The sequence below is a fragment of the Paralichthys olivaceus genome, chromosome 20 (assembly GCF_024713975.1).
Source record: "Paralichthys olivaceus isolate ysfri-2021 chromosome 20, ASM2471397v2, whole genome shotgun sequence".
NCBI classification, from domain to species: domain Eukaryota; kingdom Metazoa; phylum Chordata; class Actinopteri; order Pleuronectiformes; family Paralichthyidae; genus Paralichthys; species Paralichthys olivaceus.
The window spans coordinates 11849901-11857620 of record NC_091112.1 but is presented as its reverse complement, the minus strand read 5'-3'; positions in this window follow the sequence as shown (position 1 = coordinate 11857620).

The following is a 7720-nucleotide window of genomic DNA, read 5'->3' as shown; positions in this document are numbered from 1 at the left end:
ATATATTAAAGTGCTTGGTTGTGTTACTCCTGTGTAAGACAAGCGGTCGCTACACCCTGCCATCAAAACACAGGCATGACAATCACAGCAGAAGATTGGCTGTGTGCTAAAGTAGCTGCTCTGAATGGCTCACTAGGGAGACATTTCCCTCCACTGGAAATCAATAAAGCCCCCAGATGCTGGGCTCTCCCGGTCCATGGAGCAGCCTGATGTGGAGATGTTCCTCGGTGTCTGATTGCGCAGCGAAGAAGACTAGAAACAGAAAGGCTCCTTTGACTGAAAAGCACAGTGACCATGGGGGAGGGAACCAGGGCCTCTGTGAGAGAGAGTCTCCTTAGCAACGGGAAGAAAATTAACATTGACATCCTGACTTCCCGGCAAAACTCGTCTCGGGGCTTCTGCTGGATGTTTCCAAGGGTGAGCAAAAAAAGATGTTCAAAAGCTGATATAAAGACACACACTCCCTGCTTGTCTTCCATTTATATTGAAATGAGTTTTTTTCCACCTCGGCTCGGCTTGTGTGTAGTGAATACAGAGAGTCCTAATGTATGTATTTTGCTCATTTTACTGTGTCTGGCGTTTCCGCGCCTCTTCTCTGTGACTCTGTTTGCCTCCCGCTGTGGTAAACACAACACTGCTATGATAGCACATGCATTTCAGAAAGCTCAAAACACCGCCAAGTCGAAACATTCATTTGCTCTTTCTCTCTCGCTCTCTCCCTCTCTCTCAATTTCTTCCCCCTCTGCCTCTGTCAGTCCTCTCCCCCCTAACTTCCAGCCAAGGTATTCAGCTCCCATGATTGCAAACACGCATAATGACAGCATCTCCCGGGGGCCAGCGGAGGTACCCCACTGATGCTGAGAGACTCTATCCTGTCGTCACATTGCAGGAAATTTGTCAGCGGTGCACATTGGCGCCTGGTGAGCTTTGGCAAGGCACAGCCAGAAGCTGGGCTGGCTGTTTTTTGTTAATAAAATGAAGTGCAAATTGTGCCGGGCTCGTAAGCATTGGAACAGCTCAGTGCTTCCTCCCATTACGAGGCCAGGGCGAGCGCCATGGAAGCATAAGCGTGAATACATTATAAAGTAATGAGGAAACATCCAGGAGAGGGTCACGGGGGGCGTCAAACGGCTCCAGAGGCCTCACCAAGAGCTTTCAGTGTGCTCCGTGATGGATTAGTCATTCGTGTTTGAAGAGCGAGCGAGAGGTGGAGTTCAACAATGTTACACATAGCAACAGTTGCTAAGAGTTGCAGCGAGTGAGGCCTATTCAGTTTGTGAATGTGTACAGTTGCTGCCGAGCAGGAATATAGGTGAATAGAGATGGAGCTGTTTTGTGTATCAGCGATGATGATGGAGACATTTCTAACAATGCAACAAAATATTCATGAACAGGGAAACACTGCTTGGAACCATGGGTAGTGGAGAGGATAATAATATAAACCATTCATACCATAGCAGCTTGAGAGTGGTTAAGACAAAATGTCACTGATATTTAGAATTGGAAGCAAATTGGGGATGTAAAAAAATGACATCCCTCTTCCTGCTTCGGCTGCAGCTGGAGCACATCGTTGTGACAAATCCACCCAAAATCCAATCCATACAGATCGGTGCGTGGAAGGCCTGGGGTTGTACAGCCTACAAAAAGAAAATCATGCACATCACTCCGCTCACCAGCGAACAATCCACCGAACAGGAATTATAAGGCCCTATTTTAAATTCTCTTCCATGTATCGAAGAAAACAAATTCACATTGACGCACTTAAGCGAGAACATCCACCTTGAGTGCATTATACAGACTCTCCCTGTCAATCACACATCACGCTAACAGGTCATATTCTGTACATTCTCCTACGTGGATGGGTGGCAGCGAGGAGAAAGAAGGGGGGGCAGGCTTGAGCCCAGTACTTTAGAGCCACTTTCGGTTTCTCGACGGCATGAACACCCTCCCATTGGCATTCAGTCACTGATGAGCCCGCCGAGCCGCAATGGAGTCGCCTGATGGAACGCCATGGCAACGGCCGACACCTGGCAAGAGTTCATCCCACCTCCTCTTTTGCTCTCTCTCCTCCATCATCCCCCTTTTCCTCTCCTCCCCCAGCATGCTGGAACATATTTCCCTCAGACTGACTGAAAGCCCCTGTGAACAAATAATGGGTGCACGCCAGTCTAAATAAAGTGCGGTTTATGAGTTGCGGTCAGAAATGTCTCCCTCTGCCCCCCCATTCTCTCTCTCTCACTTTCTCTCTCTCTTGCTCTCTTTAATGTTCTGCACAAAAAACAGTTGCCAACATTTTTTTAGGCCATATGGCTGGTTGGTGATTACACAAAGCCATTTTTTCCTTTCTCGCAGTGAGGCACACAGTCAAATAAAGGAGAACGGCTACGCACCAGTAGTCTGCAAACCCATTTCTTAGAATGGAACGAGGCTCCTGAGCCAAAACTAACCAGTGTGTCCCTTTGCCATTTTCAGCGTCAACCTTTCAATAATATGTTTTACCTAGGTGTTAAATAAATCTAATGTAGAAGCTTCAGGTTGGCTGTGTTATCAATTAATCAAATTACACAAGACTGGAGGGAGTTTTGAAAGGTCCTAGCCACTGATTGAGAGGTTGAATAAATGCTCGAGTGAAGCACTGTTTGATAGAAACTCCTTAGTTATTACTCACAAAGACTTACAGCAGGCCATTAAATAGGTAGTTCCACATTTCAGGTATCCTGTGACCTCAGAAGACAAAGATTAAAGTGTAATGTTTCCCGCAGAATCTGAGACAAAAACAAATTCAGCTTAGCCAAGCGTGGGGACCCTGCATACGTAAAGAGAGATATCTAGCCAAGACGAGTGAGACAGCTAGCAGCTCTATTCAATTAGAGAAAATAAGCTTTCCAATTTAAAACTGACCATTCGTGGCTCCAAGGGTTGTGCACTTTTGCAGTTTTTTTCTCACCATCATACAGGTATATGGCTTCACCAACAGCTGACAAGATGAACTCCTGTGTCAGCTATGACAAAAAGAAACAGAGGAAGTAGATAGTAAATGACTGTTTCCAATTGGTCTCCTGGTGATTTTGCACGTTCATAAATACACTCACCATCAAGACTTGGTTGTGGCTGTGTCAGTGCAATAGTTTGGTGAAACCCTTAGTCTCAGTTTCTTTGGGTCTGGCAGCATTTACATGCCTCATTTTGTCCCCCTGAAACCAATCTGTGCAGGAGAAAAATCAAGATGGCGGCCACAGTAAAAAATCTCGGAAAAAGCTTTGCGGTTTTGCGCAAAGGAGACTTGGCAAGATGGATCATATTTTTAAATGTAACACGTCTAGCAGAAATGATGTCTTCAATATCAACAGCTCCCTCTCAGAGTAAGAGAACCGGAATACAGAGCTTTCTTTTCATCTTTCTAATGTTTCTGCAGTGGAGCATGTGGCCACCAAATTATTTATGCTAAATTGCCAGAGCTATAGGAGGTAAGAAGTTAAAGTGGAACACAGAAAACTGTAAGAACCATTGAATGGCTGCTCATAAAATGGAGAGACAGACTAATAATTTTAAATAGTGTAATGGAGCTAGTTTTATTCTAATAGGTGATCACACTGCTCTCGTTGCAATGACATTTATACATGCACGCAAGGTGGAAAATACCAATTTGTCTATTATAACACTACTGCACGAACAATCACTGCTTGAGCCAAACAACACTCAGCAACAAATCCCAACAGCTGCACACTTGTATAAGCTATGATAAACTTTAATTCAATGTAAAATCAAAAACATGTTTACAGAACTAGTGGAGTGTGCTCTGCTTTCTATCTGTCTGTGACAAATTCAGCTTCATGTGACATGTGATGTGTGTTGATAACTTAAGTGGTTTTGTATGAATAGTAGGGCCAAAGTAATATTTTACACAGACTTAAGAGAGTCTGGATAATATCTCAATATTGTGGCACAAAAAAATGGAATTTGTCTTTAACACACCTTCATATCAACTACAGGGAGAAATAATCAGGGTTTAAGGCCTGAGAGGAGTACAAAGCTCTCCATGGACTCTCACTCTGGGGTAATGTCCATTCACATTGTCTCTGTTGGCCTCCACAACCCTAAAACTCGTCACCAGGCCTGAAATCCCAAACTCTAAATCCTTGAATCATCCAGGTCTCATATAACTTGTTTATACAGTTTAATTTTGTTTGACGTCATGAATGCACTGAAAATATTAATAATAATATCCAGCAAAAGGTGACACAATAATAATCACGGTAGCAAGTTGTTCTCAAGATGTAAAATGTTTTAAAAACATGTGCCTGTGTGCGTCAACACCCGGAAGTGCAATGTGTGTCATAACGTCTTGGTGGAAAAGGTGAGCATCTTGACAAAATAAAGAAGAAGAAATTAACACGTCTGCTGGGGTGTTCGATGCCATCACTCCCTGTAAAACACCTTAATTTGACACAGGTATGAATGTTAATTGTATTCATTCCCATGACGAAAGCCAGATGTTGACCAGTTAACCTTGTTTTGACCAGAGGAAAGGGGCTGTAGACGTGTACTATGGTGTGATTGTATTTAGAATACTTTATTGTTGGATAAACTCAGTTGTGAGAATTCAGTTTATCATCCAAGTCATTCATTGGAAGAACAAGCCTCTGTTCATGAATCTTCATATTTGTGGGAACAACAACTCTGTTGTCTGTGTTTTGTGTAAATTGGATGTATTAGTCCTTTTACTGAGAAACTTAGTTGAGTTCATAGAAAAGAGCCGGCTGGGAGGGATGTGAACGACAGGTGTGAAGTGGCCAAAATACTCCTCACACAACATTAAACAACTGTCCTTGTGTTTGCTGGAGGAAGATGAACAGGTATGAAAAGAGTTTGCGTGACGTGCTTCATCAATGTCACATTGAAGGATCTGAAATAAAGAGGTGTTTGTTTTTCCTTGTCTAGACGACTTCTTTCTTTGATTTAGACGGAGACAATGTGAAAAGTGGACCCTCTTGTGTTTTACATCAGTTCTAACAGCCTTGTGAAGAGAGTTGAACTTCCATCAAAACAGATGAGGTTCTGTTTTTAAAGTGTCCAAGTTCAACAGTTTCATATGTGGCGGAGACAACCGGCTTTGTCCAATCATCTGTGTGAAAGAGGAGTTAGTGAACAGATGAATGAGGAACTACTCCATAGATTATTACTCTATAAATAAGTGGTTACTCCAAATACTCTGAACGTGCTTGGGTTGGGCAGAAAATAAGTGAGGTGGTGAAGCATCTATGGAAAATCTAAATGAGATGTTCCTGTAGTTTGATGTATTCTGAAAGTTTTCCACAGAAAATACTGCTCTTCTCTTAAAGCTCCTGAAACAACTCGTCAGTAGTCCAGCTGATAGTTGTGGGGCATCGAGATGTCACATAACATCACAATGCATAAGATTTGCATAACGCGTGCGTCGCAACTGGTCTGGCACCTCCCACACAAAGCCTGGGGAAGAGTGGGCTTTATCAGAAGGGGATCTTGAAGAGATAGGAGCTAAAACTTTTTCAGACAGAGGCGGAAAAGAGGAGCTGCAGCAATGTACACGGAGGAAAGTAATGTGTTTTTTCCAAATTTAAATTATGAACCTGAGTATGAGCATCAATGTGACGTGTTGACAAACCAGAACCAATAAATAAAATTATATGTAAATTCCAGTCAATTTTTGAGGTCACTATACAGCAGACAGATACACACTCAGGCATTAAATTGGTTTATAAAGTAAACAGTGATTTAAGACACAGTCATTGTGTCGTGTTACCTTTTCTTAGAACCATTGTTGAAATGCCGATATCTATCTGAAGTCTATCCAAGTAACAGATTGTAAGGCCATAAAATGTAAATAAGAAAACTGTTGCCGAACTAGCTCAAACCCTATGAAGAAATAAATACACGTCGGAGAATGTAATTTCAGTGAACACTGATACCAAAGTTCTTTTCACTTGTAAAGTGCATCACCACTGGGTGTAACTAATTTTCATCACATCCACAGTTGCCAGCCGTTACACTTTCTCATGCTACCTCAGGGATTTATTAGCTTTCACTGCAAAATTAGACATGTCTGCTTTTACATACACCAGCTTAAATTGGCCATCGTAAATGATCACACATTAGCAGACACTTCTGGTGTGTTACAGTGTTGTACCTCTGCTGGAGTAAGAGGAATCATGAACAGCAAGCACCAGAGGACAAACATCTCTCTGTTCACCTGATTACAACAAAAATATATACGACAGGGAGAAGGATACATCTTCCATGGCAGTGTATATGGGGCATAGAACCAGGATGCAGTTTTTTTAATTGGTGCAAAGAAACTTGAAATGTCAATCTCTCCATGAGCAGCTGGGCTACGATGGTTAGTTACAAAACACTTTCTGACTCACTCATTCAAATTTTGTTTTACAACGCTGACACACTCTCATGACAAGCAGCTAAACTGCTGCCTAATAAATATCGCCTTCGTTTTTATGCCTGCTTTGAGGTAGCGCTAATTAACCAGGCGCTACACGCACTCCCCAGTGACATATGTCCCAGCCAAGCCAAAAATAACACCGCCCTGAGGGAGGACGCAAAACGCAGGAGGAGAAGGTGACTTCTTTGTTGTGTGTCTAAGTTGCATGTGTGGGTATCTGTGTTACACGCTGCATGTGTCTATGCTTGTGGGGAAATTTTTTTTCCAAGGGTCACAGTCGCTCCAATTTTCAATTCAAGTATGGCTGCACATTTGCATTAAGAGTGCAGGCCCGGGGTCTCGAGGGGGAGCTCCCAGAGGAGCTCTTCAGAGGCCGAGGCCCCCAGGCAATGAGAAGAGCCAACTTCCATGTGCGGGTTGTGCATGGCTACCTTTGGGTTGTTGGAGTGATGAAGAAGGGTAAAGAGAGAGTGTAAAAGGTAATAAATAAGTAAAATAACTAAGTATACACATTATCTTTCCATTCATATCCATCAACTATCTGCACGAAGGCCTGGTCATCGGGGGCAGAGGAGGGCTGGGCAGGTGAACTGTTGAATGATGGTGCAGAAGGTGAGGAACCAGCAATGAAATCTCACAGGAGCTTCTGCTGTGCACATAAAGATCAGTATGTGTTTCTCTACACACCTGTTACAACATTTCTGCTGAAAGGTTGTGTGGTCTGTGTCTTCTCTACAAACATTTGTCGACTTCAGGCTTCAGCCATCTTTTACCTTCGTTTTCCATTTATGTTTTTTTACCCCAAAAACACAGATGTGTTGTGAACGTTAAGCATTGTACTCAAATGTAATAGAAACCTGTACTACAGTGAAAGAAAGAGACCTGAATGCACTAGTGAACATACAGTATACTGAATCAACAGCGCATATCAAAATAACATTTATGTCCCCAGTATTACAATGTAAACCTTTTGGGTTAAAAGTAATTATAGACTCTAAAACAGTTGATCATTTGTGATGTTTTAAGTGTCCTTTTTAAAATAGATTTTCACATGATGCAGGCCAACTATTTCTGAGCCAGCTCTGCCTCACTGGATGTGTACAAGTTTCCTAAATAAGTTTTATTTTTTCAAGAAAATGTCAAGTGGAACAAATATTATATCACTGACACTTACTTTTGGCAGCTAAGGATAGAAAGTCTATTTCATTTAAAAGCTCTTGTTACAAAAAAATCCATTAATACAATGATTTGACGTTAAAACTGCATGAAACGATTTGCGGGTTTTGT